Source organism: Manis javanica, chromosome 4 (genome assembly GCF_040802235.1).
Source record: "Manis javanica isolate MJ-LG chromosome 4, MJ_LKY, whole genome shotgun sequence".
Classification (NCBI taxonomy): Eukaryota; Metazoa; Chordata; class Mammalia; order Pholidota; family Manidae; genus Manis; species Manis javanica.
This window is the reverse complement of record NC_133159.1, coordinates 15,735,266-15,762,199: the sequence shown is the minus strand read 5'-3', so window position 1 is coordinate 15,762,199 and position 26,934 is coordinate 15,735,266. Positions and strand designations below refer to the sequence as shown.

At 45.6% G+C, this 26,934-nt stretch overlaps 1 protein-coding gene across 5 annotated transcripts in view; it reads right to left on the bottom strand.

Moving 5' to 3' along the window:
* ALPL (alkaline phosphatase, biomineralization associated) overlaps positions 1–14,468 on the bottom strand; it is a 64,903-nt gene extending 50,435 nt beyond the window's left edge. For 2 of the 5 annotated variants that reach the window (XM_073233349.1, XM_073233348.1), the window contains exon 1: positions 14,449–14,468. The gene's annotated coding sequence lies outside the window, so the exon portion shown is untranslated. Of the gene's footprint in view, positions 1–1,888; positions 2,047–10,741; positions 10,885–14,448 lie in introns of those variants that run through there. The other 3 variants (XM_017651139.3, XM_073233347.1, XM_017651142.3) reach the window with 3 other exon arrangements.
* Positions 14,469–26,934: the final 12,466 nt, after the last annotated feature.

Below are 26,934 nucleotides of genomic sequence, written 5' to 3'. Positions count from 1 at the left end.
TTTTCTTAAGCATAGGAACAGGATAAACACTCTACATGCATTAATCATATCTAGACCTCACCACTGGTAGGCACTATTATTTGGTCTCCTGGGCTTAAAGGAAGAGACAGAGGAACTACACGGAACTGATTGTGTTCCAGGTCACACAGCTAGGTTGTCTTCTATTAGTGAAGACCAGATATTGGCCTATTTTATGCATTACTGCATCTTAATTTCCTTCCCTATGACTTGCTCCATTCTAATTCTACAATGTCATATTCAGAGCCTGAAAATTTTTTATGTGAATGCTCCTTGGAGAGAGCTTTTGTCTGTTTCATTTACTGCTGCATTCCCAGCACCTGTAACAGGGCTTGGTGCAAAGCTTACATCTTTGTTGAATGAAGATAGCATTTTGTTTCTGGTCTCAGTTCAGTTTTATTCCTCACAATAGTCCTAGGAGACGCACTTATTTTGCAGGTGGGGCCACCGACACAGCAGTCACAGGAGCCTGTCTCACCCCAGGGGCTGGAAAGTTGGGAAACTGTGTTTCTGGGGCCTTTTCTGCTTAGGGAATTCAGATGCCTGGAGTTATGGAAGAAAAAGGGAGGCAGGAAGAAAAGAGGAACAAGATGGGCAGGGAGCGGTGTGGGGTCGGGTCGGGACAGCACAGGTGGGGAGGACTAAAGGTTTGGAGAAAGCCGGCCTGGAGCATGAGGTACGCAAGACCCCACTCCAGAAGAGACTATGTAGGGGACATAGGAGGCTATGGTGGTAGGGCTCAGAGTCTGGGTTCAAATTCTGTCCCACTAGTTGGTTCACCTCTCTCAGCCTCAGTTTCCCCATTTCTAAAGGAGATGATACAAGTGAAGTGTGGGAGGAGGCACTCCACACAGAGTCGCCATCATTTTCACGTGTCCATCATCTTCACGTGTACGGGAGACAACTCCTGCCTCCCAGTGAAGCCCCGCCCACCTGCAGAGTCCTGAGTTTTTCCCAGGGCCCAAGGGCCCTTCCTTCCCCGGTCTCTTTTGATCTCCAGCGATTGCCCCTCCTCCCAGATGCCTTTGAAAAGCCCCCAGCCCACCCCAGTAAGTGCTGAAAAAATGTGGGAGGATGGGGCTTTTCTCGGCTTCCCGCCCCGCTACTGCATTTAACCCTTTCTTCTCAAGACTGAGTTGGAGAACCAGCTCCGGGCAACTCACTCACTCACCTGCCGCAGCCAGAGGTCTCAGGCTCGCTGGACTTCAAGGGTTCCAGAGGTCCGCCCACGGCTGCTTGCCCACCCGCACTCCCACGCACGCCGGGCTTCCCCTCTCTCCCCGTCCCCGCTCCGCCCCCGGGCCCCAGCGCCTCACTCCCCCCGGCGCTGGCCCCACCAACTTCAGATCCCACTTCCCAGACCAGCCCCCTCCTCTGACGACTGCGACGAGATCTAGGGGTTACAGGTGGGAGGCGTGCGAGGGCACCGGGCAGCCCGAGTCTCCTGACCCCCGACCAAGGGGTTACCCTAGGGGCTGCTCAGTCACGGGCCACCGGGGGCGGGGACCTGTACCGAGGGTGCGGGTCCCGCACCACCGCCCGGGAGGTAGACCCCAGGGCTGCAGGAGGGGTCCCGAGCGCTGGGCTTTAGCGTGCGGGCCCCAAGTCTGGACTCCAGGGCTCCCGCGGAGCCTCGGGTGCGCGCGAGTGCCCGTGCGGGACAGGTGCCGGGGTGTCACGAATGGGCTACCCTGGGCTGTGAGGGGGCGGGGAGGGCCCCGCACTGCCTTCTATACCCAATCTGGCCGCTACCCCGGGGCTAGCGGAGGCTGCGGGAGGGGCCGGGGATCCACCACGTCCGCTGGGGGGCGGAGAGAGGGTCCCGGGAGCTGCGGCGGGGTACCGGGAGCGGGTAGCCTGGAGGCCTTACCTGCGCAGAGTTCGCGGGCGAGGGTCTGTCCGTGAACAAGTGACGTGGGGCTGGTGCGCTGGGACGGACGGCGCGGAGTGGCGGGACCGCGATGTTGTGGCGACCACCTCCCCCGCGGGCTTATAAAGGCTGCCTTGGGGCTCGAGCGCTGCCCGGGCAGCCCGCCCCCGCCCCCGCCCCCAGCCCCGGCCCTCCCCGCCTCCCGGCCCGGCCCTTCCCGCCTCCGCCCCCTGCCCTGGCCCCGGTCGGCGGGTCGGGCCGAGTGGCCAGGGCGCCCCCTGCTGGTCTCCTCTTCAGCCCTGCGCCGGGGCGCAGTGGGCGGGGTGCCGCGGCCGCGCCCTCGGGCCCTCCGCCCCAGGGCTCCCCCTCACCTGTGCCCTTCCTCTCTCCCTCTGTCTTCATCTGTCCCTCTTTCAGCGTGGGCTGATTCTGGTCTCTGTGCGCGTCGCCTAGGCGTCCTTATCGTTGGCCCCACTTTATTCTTATCCATTGTGGGTGCCCTTTCTGCTGCCCTACCTTGTCCATCCTCCTCTGTGTCTGTCTCTGTCTACTTGTTTGTCTTTGCTCTGTGTCTCCGTCCCTATCCACTTATCGCATCTCTGTCCACCATGTCTGACTCTCCCTGCCCTTGCCCTTCTCCCACGCCAGACCAGACTGTAATCTTCCTCATTCCCCTGCCCTGTGGCTTTCTCCTTGCCTAGGATGGAAGGAAGGCAGAGGCCCACCTAGGAAGGGCGGCTTCCAGAGGAGAGCCTCCCCTGGAAGGGCCTGTTCCTGCCTTTCTCCTTAGAGACTGAAGGGACCGGCAGGATTTGCATTTGTCCCAGCCAGAGTCCCAGGACAAGCCTCCTGGGTGGCAGAGGAGTTAGCTGACACTTTCCAAGCAGTGGAGTCAGGCAGCCCAGGTTCAAGACTGCACCTTGGTGACTTTGGACAACTCACTTGGCCCCTGTGGCCTCGCATGCATATTAACAGGCAGACACCGTCTCCCGTGGCTTACCTCTCCACCTAGTACAGGAGTCGTGAGACAGTGGTTGAAGAGTGCACAGGAAATCAACATTCTAGATAAATATTGAAGGGAGTGGACAGGAGCAGATAATGGTGCTACAGGTCTCCTACCTGCTCCGCAGGGACCAGCCCCCTGTGGGCCCAGGGGACTTGCCCCCTTTCTGAGTTCGAATTTTCCTGACAGTCACCTACCAAGAAGTCCCCCGGCTCTGTTTGAATGTCTCCACTGACAAAAAGCACACTACCTCAAGAAAAGGGTACTCTTCGTGGCCCATGGGGCTGCACGGAGCAATTTGTGTCCTTAACCCACAGCCAGTCAGAGATTAAAGGCAGGAACCATGAATCCTCCTGAGTCCTGCCATCATCAATATCTTAGCCCCAGTCTTCCTGCAGCCACCTTTGGCTGGAGGGTGAGCAAGGGATCGAGCCCTGAGTGGAGGGGAGAAGGTGTCAGCATGAGCAGAATCACAGAACCGATACCAGCCCAGACAATCCCATTTTACAGAGGAGAAAACAGAGGTCCAGAGATAGCATGTGACTTGTAAGATTAGAGCCTGAACTGGGTCCTGGCACCAGAACCCAAGAATGTCTTTGCATTTATTTTTACACATGCATAATTAGTAATTGATACTTTTTCTTTATTTACAGGAGTGATATAAAATATCCTCTTTGATGTAAGGTTATGTTTTTAAAAGTGACTCAAAACATTGAGTTATTTATGTATCTAATGAGTTAAGTTATTATGGCAAAAATCACAGAGGTGATAAATGAATGAAGTTTAGGAAATACAACACTTTTGCATAAGAAATTGTGGGTGAAAGCATCTAGAAATGGGCCTAAAATCTGGGAGAGGCTCTATAATTGCTCACAAACTCCAAGGGTCTAGACACCATCAGTCTTGAGAGGGTGTCATCGTCAGTGAGCTAGGGGCAAATCTCCAGGCTTGCAACATGTGCCTGTTGCTGCCTGGACAGAGGCTGTGAGGCCGAGCCAGCAGGGCACTGGGGGTCTCATCCTCATCCTTACCCTACCTATCACGGACCCCCAGCGTGATAGGAGACCGTGTCTGCCTGTTAATGCACATGCGAGTCCCCAGGGGCCAAGTGACTTGTCCAAAGTCACCAAGATACTGATGATGACAGGGCTCAGGGGACTGGCTACTGACCTCCCTAGAGCTAAAGGGGAAGGCATGGCCAGCATTGGGCAACCCTCTGTCTGGGTGATTTTCCCCCAGGCACCCACCTCCCACCTCAGGAGTACAGGGATTGGTTACCAGCAAAAAGGACTACTGCCTGGCCAGCTCTGCCACTTTCCTCCCTCACCCCTTCTATCCTGTTCCTGGACTCTGTCCCCTAAGGAGCATTCAACTGAGGCAGGGGGCAGGGGGGTCAACCAGCAGCGATTGAGGCCCCTGATCCCTGAGAGTCACCCTCCCGATGCTGTCCACACAGCAGGGAGGAGATCTGGACTGCGAACTAGGAACCCCCCATTCCAGTTCTGTCCTAGGCTTTCTAGGTAAGCTGAGCAAGTCACTTTCCCTGCCTGGATTCACATTTCCTCTGGCTTGTTGGACCGGGCTATCTCTTAAATCCCACCCAGTCCAGGGTTCCAGGATTCCAGGACCATGCGGCTGGTAGAAAGCAGTTCATTACATCAGTTTTCTGTACGTCTACACATAACTTGTCTTTATGAGGCTCAATTTCCCTGTTGAAAAAAATAAGCAATTTGGACTGTCTTGCCCTCCAGGCTTCCTTTGCTCTAAAAGCGGATGATGTCATTTGATTCTCACAACAGGGCAGGCATGGATAATCTGCATTAGAGATGGAGACACGGAAGGCCAGAGACGTTCATTACCTAAAGGTCAGGGTCAGAGCTGGGGCTTTTTCTACCCATTCGTTCATTCCATATTGAAGCATCTGCCATGAAGGCCCTGCTTGGGAAAAGGCCTGAAGTTTGCTAGGCAGTAGATGCCAAGTTAGAGGAGAGTCACAAGGCCAGGACACCCACAGTTTGCATCCTCACTTCCGCTGACCCCTGGAGACCCCCCTGCAGTGAGAAATGACCAACTAATGAGCAGAGGGGGGTCAAGCCCTCGGTGAGGGGGGATGAGGGAGAAAGAGCAGAGAGAAAAGACAGAACTCTGAGGTCTGTTTAAGGGGGGCAGCAAGGAGTCGGCCCTGCCCTGGGGCTAGGGGAAAGACTGTCTGAAATCTAGGTGGGTATTTAAAGAGGAAGGATCTGGTAAAGCTTTGTCTGTCTTAACTCTTGGATTTGAGGCATCATTTTATCTCCAGGCCAGGCATAACCAAAGGTTCAGCCACTTGACACCCAGTGCCACTTCTAGCCCCCACCTTAACCCAATTAAACAATGAACTGAAAGGCCTGAGGTGGAAGGAACTAAGAGAGCCAAGACCATAGCAGTAAACCCATAATGAGGCTCCCTGGCATCGCTGAACACTGACATCATGTGGGGCAGGCCCTGGTCTGAATGCTTTGTACTTCCTGACCCATCTGATGCTTAAAACAGCCCTGCAGAGTAGGGACTTTCATTCCCACTTTACAGATGAGGAAACTGAGGCTCATAACAGCTGTCATTTGTGGAAGTGCTGCCAGACTAGGGGCAAAGTGAGGTCTCATTTGCTCCTCCTTTCAGTGCCAAGGCAGCGTCATTAATGTTATCCTCACTTTCCAAACAAAGAAGCTCTCCGCTCATAGAAGCCTAACAACTTTATTCATTCAATAGATATTTATTGGAGGCCTGCTTTGTGCCAGGCACTGTTCTAGAACTGGGGACGTGAGTGAACAAAACAAAGATTTCTGTCCTTATAGAGCTGACATTCTAGTTAGGGAAGACAGATAATAAACAATAAACATTATAAATACATGAATTATATAGTAAGTTAGAAGGTGGTAAGGGAACAGATAAAGAGCTAGAGCAGATATAAGGGAGAACAGGAGTGCTAAGGGGGGCAGATTGGGGCACTAGGTAGAGTGTTCAAGGGAGAAGAGGTGAGATCAGGTGAAGGTGTGAGAAAGCCTGCCTGAGACCACCCAGATCAGCAGGCTGCCTGTGTCTGTGGAACAGTGTACAGCATGCCCTCCCAGGACCAGTTCTAACCCCCGAGCCTCACCCCAGGCCTGGCTTTAGCCCCAGTCCTAGGCCTATCCTCCTAATCCTACCCTAGCCCCTATCCTAATTCCATTTTGAGTTTAGCCATTTCTCTAGCCCTCATCTTTTCTTAGTTTAGTCTCTCAGGTCCTACTAACCCAAGGTGTCTCTACACACCTACAGCTGCATCTTCAGCCCCAGGTGCCTATGCTCAGGACCCAAAGAACTGGCCAGCCCCTGGCCCAGCGGGTGTCTTCTAGGGCAGCTGCCCTTAAAGGAAGCCCTCCTCACAAAGGCCTGGGGAGTTCGCCCTGTGAGAAAACCCCATTGTCCAGGAAACAATGTCCCTATTTTGTCCTTTATTTCTAAAGGGGCTCGTGAGCAGACTCCAAGCTCCAAGAAGGAGCATGTTGCTTCCTATTCTCAGCCCTGCAGAAGGCTGCAGGCCAAGAGGAAGGGTCAAGGCCATCTGCTGGAAGCTGGATTCCAGAGGCCAGAGCAGATTCAGGCAGGCCCAGCCTTGGCAGTCCTGTGGCATTTCCAGAATAAAGACAGGACAGAAGCCATCCCTAATAAGTCAGAAAAAAGCATAGCTGTATGCAGCATGGAAGAAAGATCTCCACCTGCCGAAGCCTTCTCCCCTCAGAGTTTTCATCGTCTCTGGTAAAATCTTACTGAAGAGTCATCCATTCCCTACATTAGCTTGTCTTTGTACCTCTCTGTTTTTGATAAACACATCTACCTTTGTCCCATTGGCAAAGGAATGTGGGGGTTAGTACAGAAACTGGAGGGGCCTTGAAACCTCTCTGAATAATGCGCCAATCCCATGTTCCTGGCAAAGTCCGAGGGGTCTTGGCGTGGTTCGTGTTGACACCACATCCGGTATCTGCTCTGCAACATAGATGTTATCAACCAACATCCCCTACCCCAGCTTCAGCGGAGAGGACAAAGCACAAGACGAGGTCAATGATCCTTGAAAGGTTCTGCAGAAGGTAAGGTGACCATGGAAGTAGAGCCTGGTGAAGGTATAAAAAAATACATGTTCTGGTTCATTTGCTTCCAGTCAAATATATGGACTGGTAATTCTCACCAACTATCTAGCCACATCTTTGTGTCCAGAACATGGGCTGACAACTGGTCTTAGGCTCAGTACATCCCCTGGCCCGTGGTTTAATGGATGGCCTTTACCCTGACGTGTCAAAGCTGTGGTGGGGTGGAGCGATACCACTAATTGGCCTCTTGTCCACGGTCTGCATCCAAGCAGAAGCACAAGAGGAGGAGTTGTATGTCTTTCAGACAAAAAATGTTCAAGGGGATGTGCTTGGGAGGGACTTGAGGGTCAGCAGTTTTATTTCCTGCTAAGTTTCCCTCTTCCTGGCCTCTGCGTACGTCAACTATAGATTGACATAAAGATTTCAACTTTGTGGCTGGAATCCTGGCTTCACTGTCAACTTGGGCTGCAGGCCTTATGTATAAAGGACCTGTGGCAAAGCCTTGTGCTTCCCTCTCTCCTTTCAAGCAACCTATTTCAAAGGAATCATGTCTCTTTCTTATAGAAATTTACAACTGACTACAAGAAATAAACAACTACCCCAAACCTGAAAATGTCCTATAAATATCCTAAAAAAGCAGCATTACAGGCACTTGGTTTGAATTCCAGGATCCAACAGACTATGGTGTAACCAACTCCTGCACCACCAGCTATTTTAGAATTGCCAGCTTCTCAGCCACAAGCCTTGGACCCACCTATGTTCCAGCATCTCCTCAGCCCTACAATTCTGGGTCTATTACTCACAACTCTACGTTTGCTCCCAGTTTCTTTATCAGCTAGGAAGTTGTAACTAACAGAAAACACAACTTCTCAAAACTTGTTCTGAAAATAAAGGGAATTTACTGGCTCTCAAAACTGAAAAGTCTACATTCAGGAGAGGCTTTGGCCCAGTGGCTCAGTGCTGGAACCAGGTCTTGGTTTATCTCTTTTTCCATTTTTCAGGTCTTCCTCCTCTTGGCCCTGTTCTCACCCAGGCAGATGTTACCAGGTGACACATGGAAGTCATCTCTAATATACCAAAAAGTGGAAATCCATTTCCATAAACGCACACCGGTCTGGGGATGGGCCCCACCTCCATCATGGGCTTCCTAATCCAGTCCCGCAACCATTGATTTAAACTAATCCAGGCCCCCCCATGGACATAAGATGGGATCCAACCCACACAATCTACTCAAGAAGAGGTGAGTGGGTGCTGGGAGGCAACTCACAAACGTGCCTCACGCAGTGCCTTTAGGACTTAGGCTGCCTAAGTACTCACACTCGTGCATTTATGGAAGGCTTTATGCTTACCAAAGCACTTTAAAGTAAGTTAATAACAAAAAAAAATTTTATATGCATAAAATATAATATGTTTTAAAATACAAGTCATCTATTCATGTTAGAGGTTTACATGCAAAAAGAAAAAGTAAAATAACCTGTAATCTCATCGCACAGAGATAACACTTTGGTATTTATCTTTCCAGAGTTAAAGACAAAAAAGAGAAAAACTCTGAAAGAATGGTATCATAATGTACATATTGAGGGTCCCTGGTTTTCTCATAAGATAAACATTTTCCCAAGCCCTTTTAGATTTTTAAACCCACTAGATGCATTATCTCATTTTCTCCTCTGAGTAGGAGTTATTATTATTATTATCCCCATTCACCAATAAAAAACAGAGGCTTGGAGATCAAGTCAAGAGCAAGCAGCCAGCATGCAATTCCCAGCCCAGGCCCCTAACCGGGCTGCCTCAGTGTCTGCGTGGGGGAGAGGACGCAGTGCTGCTCATTCGCGAAGTGCCCAGCAAGTGCTTCTGAAAGGTGACAGTGATGCCCGCACCTCCAGGATGGTGCATTTTCCTTTCCAGCCTCTTCCTAGGTGGTTCCAGAGGCTTGCTGGAAGTAGGATGACAAGTGGGTTTAATGTTTACCACCCCAAAGTGCAATGTCATGGAATCCCAGGTACTCTGGACTCTCCCTCTCCTCTGAGGATGAGGGTGGTCAGGATGGGGACAAATACCGCACCTCCGTGCCAAATCCTCCAGCTCAAAGATTCTGTGTGGGTGCAGGACTGGATTGAGTATGTGATGGGTGGGCTCCAAAGGCCTGCACCCCCATGTCCCAGCAACCTCAGCTGTGCAGCCTGTGGTAATGGACAGTGACCCAGACTCTGAAGTCAGACTGCCTGGGTTTACATCTGACTCCACTAGCCAAAACCTTAAGCAAGTGAGCCTATCTGTGCCTCAGTTTCTTCTGCATAATGATGTATACCACACAGCTGTTGAGAGGGTTAAATATATAATCCATATAAACCCATCAGAAAAGTATATGGTACATAATAAGCATTCAACAAATATCAGCTGTTACTATTATCTTATTAGATATTGGTATTAATGAGGATTCTAACTGCAGTTCATAGAATACCACTTCTGCTGAACTAACAGAAAAGAGGGACTTACTAAAAAGAGGTTTGTCATTTGTCAATTATTGCCAAGAGAGGGAAGGCAGCCAAGGGTCCAGAAGATCAGTCACCAATCCAGACCGTTTTCTGTCTCTGAGTTTCTTCTCTCTGCACCTGCCTGGCTCTTCTCTCCCTGCAGACCTCCTTTCTCCTCTTCCCAGTCTACTGCAGGGCCTGACCTTCCTGGGGCTTCTGCCTCGCTAGTGCAGTAAGTCCTTGCAGGTCCAGTGCTAGGGGACAGAATGGGACTGGCCCAGCTGGTCACATGTCCACTCCTAGTCAATCAACTATGGATGGGGGCAGGGTCATACAGCACCAGCGTGGCCACTCCTGAGGAACAGGGGACTGTGCCCAGCTACTGAGGTTCCATCACCCCACTTACTTCTGTCACAAACCTCCTATTTCTTGGTTCTCACACTGGGAGGGCATACTCCCATGCTCACTGCACCACCCTTACACGGAGGGCTTGCCTGCAGCTCTGCAGAGCCATCATACAGCTGTAAGTCCCTGTTGCTCTACGCAGCCACCACAGGACACTCCATCCCCCACACACCTTTCCGGACATAGCTGACTGGGTCTGTTCAGCCAGTCCCGAGACTTGTGTCCTGACTCGGCAATCAGAATCTGAACAGAGAAACTCTGAGGGGAGGGGAAGTGTTGATCAAGAGAGATGAAAGGTCAGCTTCTCCCAGGTGCCAGGAGGCATGTAGAGCCATCTGGAATCTGAGGAAGCAGATCATGCCAGCCGAGAGAGAGGAGAGCGTCGTTACTCAGAGACAGACGGAGTAATCGCGACCTGTTGCTCAGGATACTGAGTAGCTCCACCCTCTGACTTTCACGCTTCCACAACCAGCACAAGAGGGGCCTGGCTGAGTTTAATTTCCTGGGCTCATGGAAATCCCTGGAATTTCCAGTCACGGCCTTACAATCCCTACCCCCAACCCCAAATTTTATTTTGTGTTGCCAAAAATGTCCTACCCAGGAAAATTCACTTCATCAATTCTCCCTAAAGTGAGCCACAAACATCTAACTTCCTTATTTATCCAGGGAGAGAAGCCACGGCTGACCCACCCCCTTATTGCTCCTGCTTGGAGACTGTGGGCACGAGCGCCAGCATGTGCCTATGTGTGTGCCTGGAGCATGCACCAGAATCACGCCAATTAAGGACACCCTGAATGCTGGTTCGAACCACAGTGTCCTCCTTGTTCCAGTATCACCTGACTGGAGGGGACAGAAAGCAACTTACCCAAAATGGTCTGTAGACATGATCATGATGGCCACCAACCCCAGAGTGTGGGCACTGCATCCCCGAGGGTCCAGGGGAGAGTACCCAGGCACCTACTCCAGGCCTCAGCTGGGCTGGTCACGGCACGTCTGAGTGGGGCAGGAGGAGGAGTTCCAGCAAAGTATTTTCTCGGCACAATCTTGGTGCTTGTGCATGTAGATGCAGGATCGGCTCCTAGACCAGACCACAGTTCGCTGGGGGGAGGGTGGGTCAAAATCTGCCTCCAATGCCACCTACCCCGCCCTCTTCCCCCACCCCCACCCACCTGCCCACCACACCTAAGATGCTCAGCTGAGACCTGGCTCCACCCTCTTCTCTCCCTCAAATCTTCAAGGAAGATTTACTCGGATTCAATGAAGACTTTTTTTTAGTACCTACTGTGTGCTAGGATGTGTCTATAATTAAATTGCACACACCCAAGTTCCTGCACAGGAGCCACTGGTAATGCTGAAATCTTAGTTCTTTATTTGTGAAATGACAAGGTTGGGCAAGTCACGGTCTCCGGCCCTGCCCTGCTCTGACAGACTAGGAATGAGGTGTCTCAAACCTCTGCATATTACGAAAATGGATGGTAGACTATTTTATTCCTTTTCTTGGCCATTTCCTGTATCTGTGTTCCCGGATCTCTTGCTATGTCCCAACACAGTGGGTGTGTGTGGAGTAAACTCCGATAACTGCTTGCTGAGAATCCAGCTGGAGCTAAGGGAGACTAGAGAGGTTCCTGACCTGCTGGCTGAAGGGCTGATGTCAGGCTGACAGCGCAGAGTGGCCCTGACATCTACACATGCACATCCTGTGCCCGGGCACAGGGGCAGTCCTGGGTTGGGCTGGGCCATACTCCCACCCTACTTTCACCCTCCCTTAGTAAACAGTGATTAGGCTAAAAAATGTGCCCAGGGCACGAAGAAAGTTAAGACTCCCCTCCCCCAACCTCACCATATCCAAACAAAACCCAAGAACAAACATTCTTCCTGACAATCTAATTTAGGATTTTGCAATCAGCCAATTTAAAAGCAGAAGTATAAACTAGTTTTAAGTTTATCATACTTTCTAGGTATGTGTTTGTGGTTTGATGTTAACTGTATTTCAGATTTCATAGGAAGAGGTTGATAAGGGACACCGAAGTGCTCAGCATCTAAAGGTCAAAAGCTGACCGTGGTGCTGGGAGTTGGGTCTCCAACCTGGGGACTGGTGGCCCAAGTCATCATCCCTCTCTCTTTCTCTCTGGGTGGAAAGCCTTGTCCACCTTTCTTGTCACTGCCCCTTAAAATATCTTAAGAGTTGAATTGCAAAACAACATTCAACTCACATGTGTTGACTTGCGTCCAACTTTTGTTTATATTATTTTTTTCCCAGGGGGAGGGGTAGGAGGGAGGAAAACAGACCCTACAGAAAACAATACCAAGGCTGTTAATTATTCTTTGATCCCAATCCGGTGCTTTGGCAGTTGATCCCAGGCCAAAAGGAAAATTCTCTAATCTTTAGGGTATTTTGGACCTAGTTGGGACAGGGACTGCACAGGAGAGCTGCGAGCCTATGGCGCTGGCTGGGGCAGTGTGTCTCCCCTTACCTACCTCTTGGCTGTTGCTGGCATGTCCTTGTCACCGCCTGTGCCATAACTGGTTGACAGGCTTCCTCAAGTAGATACACTTTTTTTTTTTTAACTCCAATAGATTTATTTTAGAATTAAATCGTTATTGTAAGTGGAAAACCAGTCTCATTTGCCATAAATAGAGGGAAACTATGACCACAGAATCAGTGTATTCTAGCTTGAATCTGTTGCCTGCCAAAGGCTTTTTAAAAGCAAGTGGTAGGGAGGTGTGGAAAATATATTGGCCTACATAGATTGAAATAAAATTGAAAAAGGAAACCATCTCAATATGTGATGGTAGGTTATTTAAGACCACATCAAGGTACCACCCCAAACAGTTTCCTGCTCTGTTTTCTAGGAGCCTGTGAGCTCCCTGGGGGAGAGATGGGTCAATGTGCTTTGCTCCTGGCAAAGCTCTGAAGCAAATGTCTGGGGTTTATTGAATGCTCATAAATACTTCCTCCATGCTGGGGGCCCAGCTTCACTGTCTGTCACTGACTCTGTGCCCTGGGGGTCTCTCAAGCAGGGTGGGACTAGGGTGAAGCACTGGCTAGCCTCACCCTAGTCTGACCCCAAGGGCAGCATGAAGCACACTTCTTCTCTTCACCTGGAAGGAGGTGACACTTTACATGAGAACTGAGTAAATAGGTCAGAATAAGGCAGGGCTTTTAGGGAGCAGAGGAGGGTAGTCCAGGCAGAGGAGACAGGATGTGCAAGCGCCCTTTTTGCAGGAACTGCGGGAACTACAAACAAGGAGTCTACACCCAATACAATCCATAAATTGACCTGTTGATGTTTGTAATTCTGAAAAAAAACAATCATTCATTGCCACTTCTCCCATGACTCCCAGCCTGTGTGGGCTTTCTCCTTATTTTCAGCAGTCAGTGCTAATTATCTTTTGGGGCAAATTGCCAAGTGTTTGAATGGGATGTAATTATTGTCCCAATTGAGGGACTTTATCCGCCCCCTGGGTGGGGGTGCTTTGGTAATTGAAATTCAGTTTTGCCAATTGTATCAGCACTAGTTTCGCTTTTTCAAATTCTTGAACCCTGAGGATCTCCCAAAGCAACCTTGACCTCTGTGCTGAAACCTAGCTTCTGTCTTGCCTGTTGCTGAGAGGGCTCAGGCTGAAGGGCTGGACAGCCACGTTGGAACCTCACCTCTGCCATTTGCTGGCTGTGTGCCCTTGGGCAAAAGCACTCCCCTCTCTGAACCTCAAATGGGAGCTCATTGACTCTTCAAGTCAATCTAGTAACTAAATCCTCACCATAGGTGTAAAGGCTTAACACAGTCCCCGGTACCTAATAAGTACTCAGAAGGGTTCACCTTCCCTTCCCTTTTTGCCCCAGCATCTGGGATCCAGGGGAGGGCGGGACCACTAGTCTTAATCTGACCCCTGAATCTGAGATAGCCAAAAGGCGGATGACAATAAGTAGCTAAAGCATCGCTCCTTGGTCCCCAACCTTCAGGTGCCAGACCAGCCTCAGCAGAGGGTCACTGGGCACTGAGCACTGTGTGCCGGGCACCGTGTGCTGTCAGCAGGTGGCTGCTGCCCAGGATCTTTTTGCGCCCTCAGCAAGCAGTTCTGGGCTTCATGCTCACTGTCTGTGTTCCATATGAGATGTGAAGTTGTTTCCAGAATGCGCAGACATGGATGCTCCCAGATCTTAAGCAATGGAGCATTTCTAACCACCACCTGCATTCCTCACCACGCACACCAGCTGGAAGCTTCCTCAGAGCAGCCCTCGCTCAGAACAGCATCCCTGCCCCTCCCACCTCACCCAGTTGGGAGGTAACCAGTCCCTTTACCTCACAGGACCTCAGCGTCTTCAACTCAAAACGGAGATGACAGTACGCAGGTCCTCCCCAACCCCTCCGACCTGGTCCCTCTGGAAGTTCCTATCTGAGGGCACCACCTTTCATCCATGGCTCACACCTGGAACCTGGGAGTCCCTCCGTCCCTCCCTCCAGGCGATCTCCAAATCCTGTTTGTTTTACCTAATAAATCCCTAAAGATTGCTAAATTCTCCCACCCCTCCCACCACCACCATCCTGCCCCAGGCAACCAGCTCCTCACCAACACAGTCTCCTCGTGGTCTCAGGGTACAAGGCCTTCTAAGGGTAGATCTGGTCATGTCATGCTCCTACCCCCCATCCCTGTGGAAAAGTCATCTGTGGCTCTTCTTTACTCTTGTACTAAGGACCCAGTTTCTTACTATGACTGACTAGCCTTGCAAAGTCTGGCCCTCACTACCTTCAGCTACGTTTGTCCCTTTGCTGTAGCTACTTGGACTTTCTTTGATTCCTTAAATGCACCATGCTCTCTAGCCACAGGGTGTGGTAGGAAGCCCAGGAGACAGTTTCTGTTGAGGCTTCAGGAATGTAGAGGACGCACAGGGTGCTTGGGTGCTTGAGGTTGAAACAGTGTAACAATGTATTCCCCCCAACTGAGACTCAGTGGTATGAAATAGCTTGTTGATCGTAGTCATGGAGACCCATTAGTTTATAGTAGGGTATCCTGGTAACCTTTACAGAGATAGATTAAAATATAACTAGCATCCTGAATACACCTATAGTTACCTAACAGCTCCCACTGCAACATTTCCTGGGTGCTGACTTCCCCTTAACCTTGTAGTGAATGTGTAAAAGGCACAGCCCTGCTGTGCTCGGGGCTCAGCCTTTGGATAGGAATCCGCAGAGCCAGTGCCCGCACCAATAAAGTCTGCTTCTCACCAATGTCCCGGGGTCCCGACTCCTTGCTTGTAGTTCCCCCGGTTCCTACAAAAAGGGCGTTTGCACATCCTGTCTCCTCTGCCTGGACTACCCTCCTCTGCTCCCTAAAAGCCCTGCCTCATTCTGACCTATTTACTCCGTTCTCATGTAAAGGGTCACCTCCTTCCAGATGTTCTCCCAGATCAGCAGACCTGAGAGGGTCAGGGCCCCCATAATACCTTTTTAGAGAACTGAGTTCATCTTCTTAACCTTTAGTATGGTTATTTGATTAACACCTGTCTTCCATCTTCCCTTCTTGACTGTCAACCATCATGCAAGCAGAGACAGTGACTGTTCTAATTCACACTGTTTCCCCAGAGCTCAGCACCTGACACACAGTAGATGATCAAGAAATGTTTGTGGAACGAATAAATGATTGAAGCAAGGTTGTTCTGAGAATCAAGTAAGGAAGAGACGGGGAAGTGGAGAGGGAATTAATGTTTAGTAGGTGCTCGCATGGTGCCAGGTGCTTTGATATGTTTTCCTAACTAATTTTCATGAATGACCCATTTTATATTTGAGAAAACTGAGATTCAGAGAAACTAGGTAATCTGCCCATAGCACACAGCTAATAAATGGTAGTTAGAATAAGAACAAAGTTTATTTAGTGCCAATGTTCATGATCTCTCCCTTTCTCCAGTCTGCCTCCAAGTTAAAAAAAGTGAAGGGAATGTGTTTTGCAAATTCTTAAGTTGAGATAAACATTAGCTCTTTATTATCTTCCCCAGAGACACCATTAACATAATAATGAGAAAACATTTCTCCTGTGGAGGGATTAAGGGAAGTGTCTGGAAAGAGAAACTTGAGGGGCAATACAAATATTCTGTATCTTGTTTGGGGTGGGGGTAGTACAGGGGTATATACTTATTGTAATTTATTGAAGTGTACACCGAAGATCTGTGAATTTCACCATATGCAAATTTTACCTACACTTCAAAAACAGCTATAAAAGGCATTATAGGTACAACTGGGAAATTTTGAAAATGTCTACATTAAATGATATTGTAATACTGATGTTAAACTCTTGGGTGTCAAAGATTAGCCACAGAGTTACCATTTGACCCAGCAATTCACTCCTAAGTGTATATCTCAGAGAATTGAAAACATGTCCCCACAAACACTTGAACGTGAATGTTCCTAGCAGCATGTTCAGCATTGCCAAAAAAATGGAAAAAAACACAAGTGTCCATCAGCTGATGAATGGAGGAATAAAATGTGGCTTAAGAAAAGTAGAAAGAATATGAACAAGTAATTTTCAAAGACAAATAAAATCTCAACCTGAAAATAAAAGTAAAATAAAATGTGATATAGCCATCTAATGGACTATTACTGGGCAAAAAGTAATGAAGAAATGTAGTGACAGCAGTGCTCAGAAGGAAATAGATAGCTGTAAATCCCTATATTTAAAAAAAAAGATTTCAAATCAATAACCTAACCTTCCAACTTAAAGAACTAGAAAAAGAGGAGCAAACTAACCTCAAAGCCAAGTATGAGGAAGAAAATAATAAAGTAGAGATACGTGTAATAAAGGATAGAATAATGATAGAGAGACTCAATGAAACCAAAAATTGGCTCCTTGAAAGATCAGTCTTTTTGTCAAAATGTTGACAAAGCTTTAGCTAGACTGACCAAGAAGAAAAAGAGAGAAGACTCAAATTACTAGAAGCAGAAATTAAAATGGGGAACATTGCTACCAGCCTTACAGAACTACAAGAATTATTGGTGAATACTATGAACAACTGTATACCAACAAATCAGTACTGTAAATGAAATGGACAAATTTCTAGAAAGACAAACTGCCAAAACTGAATTTAAAAAAGGAAAAAAGATCTAAATAGACATAAAACAAGTAAAGCGATTGAACCACTAGCCAAAAAATTCCAGCAAGTGAAGCCCAAGCCTAGATGACTTGACTGGTGAATTATATCAACTGTGTAAGAAAGAATTAATGCCAATCTTTCTAAAACACTTCCAGAAAGTAGAGGAGGGAATACTTCCCAACTCATTCTGTGAGGCTAGTATTGTCTTGATACCCAAGCCAGATGAAGACATTAGAAGAGAACTACAAACCAATATCCCTTATGAATATACAGCAGTAATAAATGTAAGATTGATTTAACATATGAAAGTGAATCAGTATAATATGCCATATTAATACAGTGAAGCCATAAAAGCACATGATCATCTCAATTGATGGAAAAAAGAATTCTAAAAGATCCCACCTCCCTTCATGATAAAAACACTCAACAAACTAATAAGAGAAGGGAACTTTCCTCAACATGACAAAGGCAAACTACCAGAAACCCACAACCAACCTCATACGGGTGATGCTTTTCCTCTAAGATCAAGATTAAGATAAGAATGTCTACTGTCACCACCTATTCAACATTTGCTCTGGGGAGTCTAGCCAGAGCAGTTAAACAAGAAAAAGCAATTAAAAGCATCCCGATTGGAAAGGAAGAAGTAAAACTATCTCTGTTCTCAGATGACATGATCTTGTATATTGAAAATGTTGAGAAATCCACTACAAAACTATTAGAACTAATAAACAAGATCAGCAAGGATACAAAATCAATATACAATAATAAATATTATTTTTATGCACTAAGCAATAGACAATCCAAAAATGAATAAATAATCCAATTTATATTATCATTAAAAAAAGAACAAAATACTTAGAAATAAATTTAATCGAGGAGGTGTAAGACTTTTACACTAAAGAATACAAAACACTGTTGAAAGAAATTAAAGCACCTCTAAATAAATAGAAAGATATCCATGAGCATGATTTGGAAGATTCAACAATACTCCCCAGATTGATATACAGATTCATTGCATTCCTTACCAAAATTCCAACTGTCATTTTTGCAGAAATGGGCAAGTGGATCCTAAAACTTATATGGAAACTCAAAGGACCCAGAAAGCCAAAACAACCTTGAAAAAGAACAAAATTGGAGGATTCACAATTCTTGATTTTAAAACTTACTACAAAGCTACAGTATTCAAAACAGCATCATACTGGCATAAGGACAGACATAGAGATCAATAAAATAGAATTGAGAATACAGAAATAAATGCATAAATCTATGGTCAACTGACTTTCCATAAGAGTACCATGACCACTTAATGGGAGAAATAATAGTCTTTTCAACAAATGGTGCTGGGACAATTGGACATCCACATGCAAAAGAATGAAGTTGAACTCTTACCTCAACACTATATACAAAAATTAACTGAAAATGGATAAAACACCTCAATGTAAGAGCCAAAGCTATTAAATTCCTAGAAGAAAACATAGGATAAATCTTCATTTGTGACCTTGAATTTGGCAATAGATTCTTAGGTATGACACTAAAAGCATAAGCAACAGAGAAAAAAATAGATAAACTGGACTTTGTCAACATTCAAAACTTTTGTGTATAAAAGAAAACCGTGAAGAAAGTGAAAAGACAACCCCCAGAATGGGAGAAAATATTTGCAAATCATATATCTGATGAAGGTCTAGAAACCAGAATATATAAAGAACTCTTATAATGTAACAACAAAAAGACAAACAACCCAACTAAAAAATGGACAGGACTTAAATGACATTTCTCCAAAAAAGCTAAGCAAATGGTCAATAAGCACATGAACTGATGCTCGATATCGTTAGTCATTAGGGGAATGCAAATCAAAACCACAGTGAGATACCACTTCATACCCACTAGGAAGGCTGTAATGAAAAAGACAAAAAACAACAAATGTAAGGATGTGGAGAAATTGGAAGCCTCACACACTGCTTGTGGACATGTAAAATGGTGCAACTGCTGTGGAAAGCAGTTTGGCAGTTACTTAGAAAGTTAAACATAGAATTATGATATGACCCAGCAAGGCTACTCCTAGGTAACTGAAAACAAGTGTTCAAACAAAAACTTATACGCCAATGTTCATAACAGTATTATTCATAATAGCCAAAAAGTGGAAACAATTCAAATGTCCATCAACTCATAGGTGGATAAACAAATGTGGTTTATCCATGCAATGTACTATTTATTATTCAGCCATAAAAGAATGAGGTACTGATATGAGGTATACACCACATGGATGAATCTTAACAACTTTATTCTGAAAGGAGCCAGACATAACAGTGATATAAAATGATACAAATATTGTATTATCCACTTACATGAAATGTCTGGGTTGGCAAATCCACAGACAGAAAGCATATTAGTAGCTGTCTAGGGGTGAGGGAAGGAGAGATGGGGAGTGGCTGATTAATGGGTACAGGGGGTCTTTTGGGAGTGCTGAAGATGTTCTGGAACTAGATAGTCGGTGTGGTTGTCCAATTTTGTGAATTTACTGCGAACCACTGAATTGTACACATCAAAATGGTTAAAATGGTGAATTTCATGTTATGCAAATTTTACCTCAATAATAATAATAATAAAATCAATCACCTATACCTGCTACGACATGGATGGATTTTAAGAACACTATGCTCAGTGAAAGGAGCCAGTCACAAAGTGCTACATATTGTATGATTCCATTTATATGAGATGTCCAGAACAGACAAATCTATAAAGACAGAAAGTAGATTGGTGGTTGTCAGAGAGTGGTGTTGGGGTGGGGAAGGGTGGGGAGGGGAAGGATAGGGAGTACAGGCGGAAATGGGGAGTCACTGTCAATGGGTATGTTTCCTTTTTAGGGCGATAAGAATGTTCTAAAATTGATTGTGGTGACATAACTCAGTGAATACACTAAAAGAAATTGAATTATGTACTTTAAGTGGGTGAATTGTATGGTGTGTGAGTTAGAGCTCAATATACTTTTTATTTTAAAAATTCTTAGGTGTGAGATTGTTACCCTGGTTATGGAGGAAAATGTCCTTGTACTGAAGAAATTTAAACTGAAGTATTTAGGGTGAAGTGTCATGGTGTCTATAATTTTCAAGTGGCTCAGCAAAATAAAAGAATGTGTTGGCATAGAGCTGTGCTGTCCAGCTCAGTAGTCACCAGCCACATGTAGCTCTTTATTACTTACATTTAAATTAATTGAAAATAAATAAAACTGAAAATTCATAAATGTAACTGAAATGTACATAAATGTAACATAAAAATGGCCACATTTTAAGCACTCAGTAACCACATGCGACCAGTAGCTACCGTATTGGACAGTATAGAAATGTTTCCATCATCACAGAAATTTCTACTGGCCAGTGCTGATACACGTGAAGATAAAGCAACTGTGGTAATACGTTAGTAAATGGTAAATCCTGGTGAAGTGTATCTAGTTGTTCCTTGTATTATTCTTTCAGCAGGGGGATAGTAATAACAAGGCAAAACATTCCTAATGTGCTTTCCATGGGCCCAAGTTCTTTGGAAAGTTCCAGATCCTTGTCCCCAAAGTCTGTTTTGCTTGTTCAACACATTGTTCCGGGATCCTCTCCCTAAAGTGAGGTATGGACATAGTATGCAATGTTTGCTATACCCCTGTTTGCCTGCTTTTCTTGGAGGGGAATTACAGGGTAGTGTTTTTGGAACTAGATAGACTCATGTTTAAATCCCCATTGTCACATAATTAGTTGTGTGACCTTGGTCACGTTACTTAACGTCTGAGCCACAGGTCTCTCACCTGTAGAAAGAGGCTGAGAATTGTGATTGCTCTCCTTGCATCACGGAAGGCATTTAGCTTTGGTCCTAGCACAGAACAAGCATTTATTACAGGTAGCTAGAATTGTTCTAAAGTGAAGGAGCAATGAACTGGCTGAAACCATAAGTTAGACCATCCTAGTTTCTTCTTTTAAGAAGTTTCCAGGCTAAAATGGAAGTCAGCCATCTGCTGAAGGACCAGGATAGCTGCGCTGGCAATGGAGGGCTTCGTTTCATCACAATTAAAAAAAGAACAAGTGTTGTGACTCTTTGATAAAGTTAAGAGTGCCCCTATTGTGGTGTTAAATGTCCTTAGGTTCTGGAAGGACAGAGTTAGGTTACCAGGAGTTGTGGATTTTTAACACCTTTAAGTGGCAATTCTATGTCAGTCCCTGTGTCTTTTGATACCGTGCAGGTTTGTGAAACCCCAAATCTGGGATCCACTGACTTAAAAGACATCTGAAGGGGGTACAAAGTGGCCAGAGACAGCCCAGCCCAGGAGTCAATAAATTGAGTTTACCCGGGTGTTTGCAGAAAGAATTGTTAAGCAGTCAGCAAAGCAGCAGACATTTGCCTGCGGGAGCAAGTCCCTGAGAAGGCCCTTGCATGGGCTTTTACTTGCGCAGTTGTTTCCCTGGAGCTGGCATTTCCCTCCTGTGCCTGCCTGCTCCGTGTTACCCAGATTTAGGACAGATAAGGGCAAAGGTGATGTGAGGCTCTGGATAGCAGGAGAGCGGCAAAGAAGGGGAGAGTGCACTCGGCTGGACCCTTAGGGGCACCAGATTGCTCTGTTTCAAAGCTTAACTGCAGGATGGCTCAGAATCCTGTTCTGCCACTTTCTGGCTTTGTATCCAGGGCACCTCTCTGAGCCTCCATTTAATCAGCCATTACAGTAACATCTCTTCCCAGTTTGTGCTCTGACGTCAACGCTCAAGTTTAAGGCTCAGTTTCCTCAGCTGCAAAATGGGCATAAAAATCATACCTCCCTCACAGCATGGAAATGAGGACGAATACTTAGCCCAGCTCCTGGCACAAAGTAAGGGCTCTATCAAGCTAGCTAATATTGGCCATAAGCTTTTACAACACATCTACAATTCGTTTTCTGCAACCTGAAGTTCATAAAGCTCTGAAAACTCAAAGTGTTTCTGTAAGTTTGCCACCAAATCTCACTTGATGGCAAAACTTGATCTAAACTGATGACAAGCTATTTACAGCCTTAAGGGGAAACCCATTAATTCTGAGCATATTAATGTGGTTAATTACTGGGTGGGGCTCCAGAATATGCACCAAATCACCCTTCTAAAATCTGAAAATGTCTGAATTCTCAATCATCTCTGGCTTCTAGAGTTTTGGATAGAGAACTTTGAGCTTGTAGTGGGAGAGAGATGATGGGGGTATGAAATGATGGGAGTATGACATGATATGGCTGTGGTCAAAGACAGGGCTTCGTGGGGGTGGGGAGATCCTTGGTGTTGCAGGAGCCTTCGAGGTGAGAGAGAAAAACCTACCAGAGGGGGTCCTGGTTACAAAAGAAACTGACTGGCTGATTTAAGCATTTGCAGGAACTTGCTGAAAGGATATTGGGTTCGTGCCAAGGTATTGGTAGGTGAGAAGAACGAGGCTCAGGCCTCGGAGCCTGAGAAGTTGCCAAAATCACCCACTGAACTGGTTAGGTAAGAAACAGCGCAGCCCCAAAACCACAGCCTGCGGTGCCCATACTGACCTATAACTGGCAGCACGTGAGGTGGGTGGGCCACTCCAGCGCAGCTGCTGCTGCCCCCGCAGGGCTCTCTCTGTCTCGGCTTGGAATTCAAAGTAGGAATGTCTGATTGGCAGAATCAAGGTCATGTGACCTTGCCCAGGCTTGCTGGGAAAACAAACTTCTGGAAATCTTTGCTTTCAAGGTAGGAAGCACTTCTGCCTCCTGCCACAATTCCTCAGGAAGAGATTCCTCTAGAATAGGAGTGAAGGCCAAGGGCAACAGCTCCCCAGTGTCAGCATTAATTATACTAGGGTTTTGAAGGATGGTTGTTAATGAGCCCTCAAATCCAGATTCATTCACAATAAGCCAATCTCTGAGTCACCAGGTTTGAGGCAAAGAAAGCTTTGTTAGAAGGGCAGCCCAGTGAGAAGGCAGGGGACCTTTCCCAAATCTGCCTTACCCATCAGGTCAAGGGATGGGTTATATACATGGCAAAGGAATGTGGTGGTTAGGGTTAGAAACCTGAAGGACACTGACACTTCTCAGAATGATGCGCTAATCCCATCTTCCTGCACCGACTGAGGGGTCTTGGTGTGGCTTATGCATCTGTTTTTAGCTCAACCAACATCCCCTCAGTCCTGGAACTAGCTTCAAGAAAGAGGGCAAAGGACAAGACAAGGTTAAGGATCCTTGCAACGTCGGCCAGCACATGAGGTCACTATGGAGAAAAAGGCTGGTGAAGGTATAGCGGTGAAGAAATGTATGTCTAGGCTCATGATCAGACTTAGGCAGGTTCAGGATCAGACTTAGGGTGATGAAGTGGAGGAGTTCAGAACAGAACGGGGCCGTACATGTCTGGCTAGAGGGTGTTACTAGATGACAGTCACTGTGCTAAACACTTCATTCTCTTTTAATCCTCACAAGTATAGGTAGCAGGGAACCTCTTGTCAGCAGCTTTTTTCAGTCCAGGAACCTGAGGATCAAAGAGGTTAGGTCCATTTACCCAAGATCATGCAGCTAGAAGGCAGCAGAATTGGGATTCGCATGCAAGCAATTCAACACCTGACCCATAACCCAAGCACTATATAGGAAATAGGTTCATAGGTTCTATATTAGGTGCTTACTCCTCTCAATTGGTAGTGGCTGCTTGAAGTCCAGTGTTGAGAAGGATTCTGAGGTTCTCTCTGAGATATGATGTAAAAAGGCTGATCAAAGTGATGTTTTCTAAACAAATCTGAAATGAGAACTCAAAATTCACATTTTCCAGGGGACATGCAACATTTACCAGAATTGACCATATACTAGGCCATAAGAAAAATACAACACATTTCAAAATATTGAAATTATTCAGACAAAATTCTTTAGACACAAAGGAATGAAACTATAAATCAATACAAAAGGGAAAATAGAAAATCTCTACATGCCTGGAAATTAAACATTACACCAATGAAGAAATCAAATTGTAAATCAGAAAACATTTTAACTGAATGGTAATAAAGATATGACCTATCAAAGCTTGTGGGATGCAACTTACACAGTTGTTAGGGGAAAATTTGTAGCCTTAAAAATCTACTAGAAAAGGGGAAATTCTTGAAAATCAATTAAATTAATGTGTCCATCTCAAGCAGCTGAAAAAGAACAGTACATCAGACTCAAGGAAAGAAAGAAAAAATATTAACAGTGATAAGAGCTGCAAGGCAACTTGACAATGCTAGAAGGTGGTTCTCTGAAAGGGTTTATAAAACTTAGTAAGCTGTGTCTACCACAGGCAAGATAATGACAACATGTGCCAGAGAGTACTTATTATTTGAACCCTTTACCTTTTATATGGTATATGCTCATGAAAGTATTAAATTGAATTTGAGCAAAGACAGAGAGACACTGAATGTTTAAGACATAATGGGCAATTGAGTTAGGTTGGGGTTAAAATACTGTAAGAGAGATAAGTTGGTCCGACACTTTATTTAACTGAAAAGTCCAGAAGGAATTCTGGCTTTAGGCACAGTTGGTTCTAGATGTTCAAATGGTGCTACAGGAGTGGGTCTTCATGTTTTATCTCCTCTTTGCATATTTGTTGAATCTTCAGGCAGGCTCTCCAGACTGGGCTGGAAGGGCAGTGGGCTACTCAGGTATTCTCCTGGTGATGGTGGAAGTGTAAGAGGGCATGCTCAGCTACACAAGCGCGTTTCAGAGGTCTATGTGTGTCTCCCTTGCTAGCACACTATTGGTCAAAGCAGATCACATGGCCAAACCCAAAGTATAGGGCTGGGGAAATTCTCTCCACCCCTTCTGAGGCTGTGACAAGGATATAGAAGGAAAAATTGGGCCCAATCAATCTACACTGATATTCAGCGTTGGGTTTCCGGGTCATAGGGTACATCCATGCTTAATTTTGCTTTGGAAAAATTTTCGTTTTCCAAAACAATCTGCTCCAGTCAACATTCCCATCAGGAAAATATTTATCACAAAGATGAGTGTTTCCCAAACTCAAATGCTCAGCATTATCCTACTCTGTCCATTTTGCCAGCCTGATGGACGTGAAATGGTATCTCACTGATGTTTTAATTTGTGTCTCTGCTTACGTGTGCATCAAAGCATCTCTACACATCGTATTAGTCATTTGGATTTCCCTTCTATGAGGTGCTTATTCATATCCTTCGCTTATTTTCCCTCATGTTTTTTTTCCTTCTCTTGTTGATGTGCTGGGAGTTCCATGTGTAGTCAGATATTAATCCCTTGTCAGCTTTAGACATTGCAAACATCTTTTACAAATCAGTTTCCCATCTGTTAATTTTATTTTAGGGTTCTTTGCGAAGAAGAAGTCTTTGGTATAATCAAATCCAGCATTTCTTGCCTCATGGCTTGTGATTCGGGGTCTACTTTAAGAGGGACTTTCCCCATCTCTAGATTACAAAGATGCTTTTATCTTTTCATATTAAGGTCGTTTGTACATCTGGGATCCACCTTTGTGGTGGTTAAGGGTAGGGAGCCAATTTTGTTTCGTTTCCCATATAGTGAGTCAGTTTTCCCAGTACCATCGACGAAAGAGTCTGCTGCTTTCTTCACTGATTTATGGTGCCACCCTTGATAGATTGATATCAAATCTATCAATCTATCTATCCACCTACCTACCCATCTTATAACTCTATCTCTTTATCTATCTATATTTGTATATCTGATAAGACAACTTCTTTCATTTAGTTCTTTTACTAATTGACTTAGGTCTTTGTCGACTCCATCTTCCATATATAATTTGGAGCAAGCTTGTTGAGTCTCTCCCAAGCAAAATTCATCTCAAATTTGCTTGGGATTGTGCTGAATTTGTAGATCACTTGAGAAGACTCCACAACTTTATGATGTTAAGTTGCCCTAACCACAGGTATAGAATAGGTACCTATGCATGTCTTCTTTTAAGTCCTGTCACGGAATTTTTCGAATTTCACACCTTAGAGACCTTTTGCATTCCTTAATTTCTAGATACTTTAATTAAAAGTTTAGGTTTAAAAATTATTTGGAAATAATCTCACACATACAGAAGAGTTGCAAGAACAATACAAGGAGATAGTGGCCAACCTGATGCCCCATCAACCCCACATTCTTTATTGGGTATTTATAAACAAGGACGTTCTCATACATAGCTAGAATGTAACCATCAAAGTTGGGAAATTTAACATGGACACCTACATTACCAGCATCTTATCCTCAGACCACATTAAAGTTTCAACAATTGTTCTAATATTCTCTATGGCAGAAGGAATCACATGTTCAGACCACACCTTGCATTTGGTGTCCATGTCTCTTTAATCTCCTTTGGTTTGGAATAGCTCCTTAGTCTTTCTTTGACTTAAATGACCTTGACACTTTTGAAGATCACAGGCAAGTTATTTTACAGAATGTCGCTCAATTTAGGTTTGTCTGATATTTCCTCATGATTAGATTCATCGTGCGTCTCTGGCAGGACATCACTGACGTGACACTGCATTCTTCTCATGGCGTCGTATCGGACGGCATACCGTTTCAATTTGTCCCGTTGCTAATGGCGTTTACTTTGGTCACTTGATGAAGGTGGTATCTGCCAGGTTTTTCTATTGTAAAGTTACCTTTTAACCCTTTGTATTAAAAAATATTTTGTGGAATGGTTCTTTTTTTTTTTTATATGTGTTGACTAGTAATATTATCCAATCACATTTTAAAGTGGTTTTCCCATCAATGAGCACGATTTGACGTGATAATTGATGATTTGCAGCCCACTCAAAACAAAAGTATAGTAAACAGGAAAACTGAAAATTCTATCTCAAAGTGAGTGATGCTAACATTTTTAGCTGCCTTTAAATTTACATAGCCTCATTCTCCGGGTGGAATTTTCCAAGAGTTAAAAGAGTAGCGGTATCTTAGAATGAACAATCTGTCCTAGATGCTGAAAATACAGCCCCACCTCAGCAAATGAACTAAAGGCAGGCTG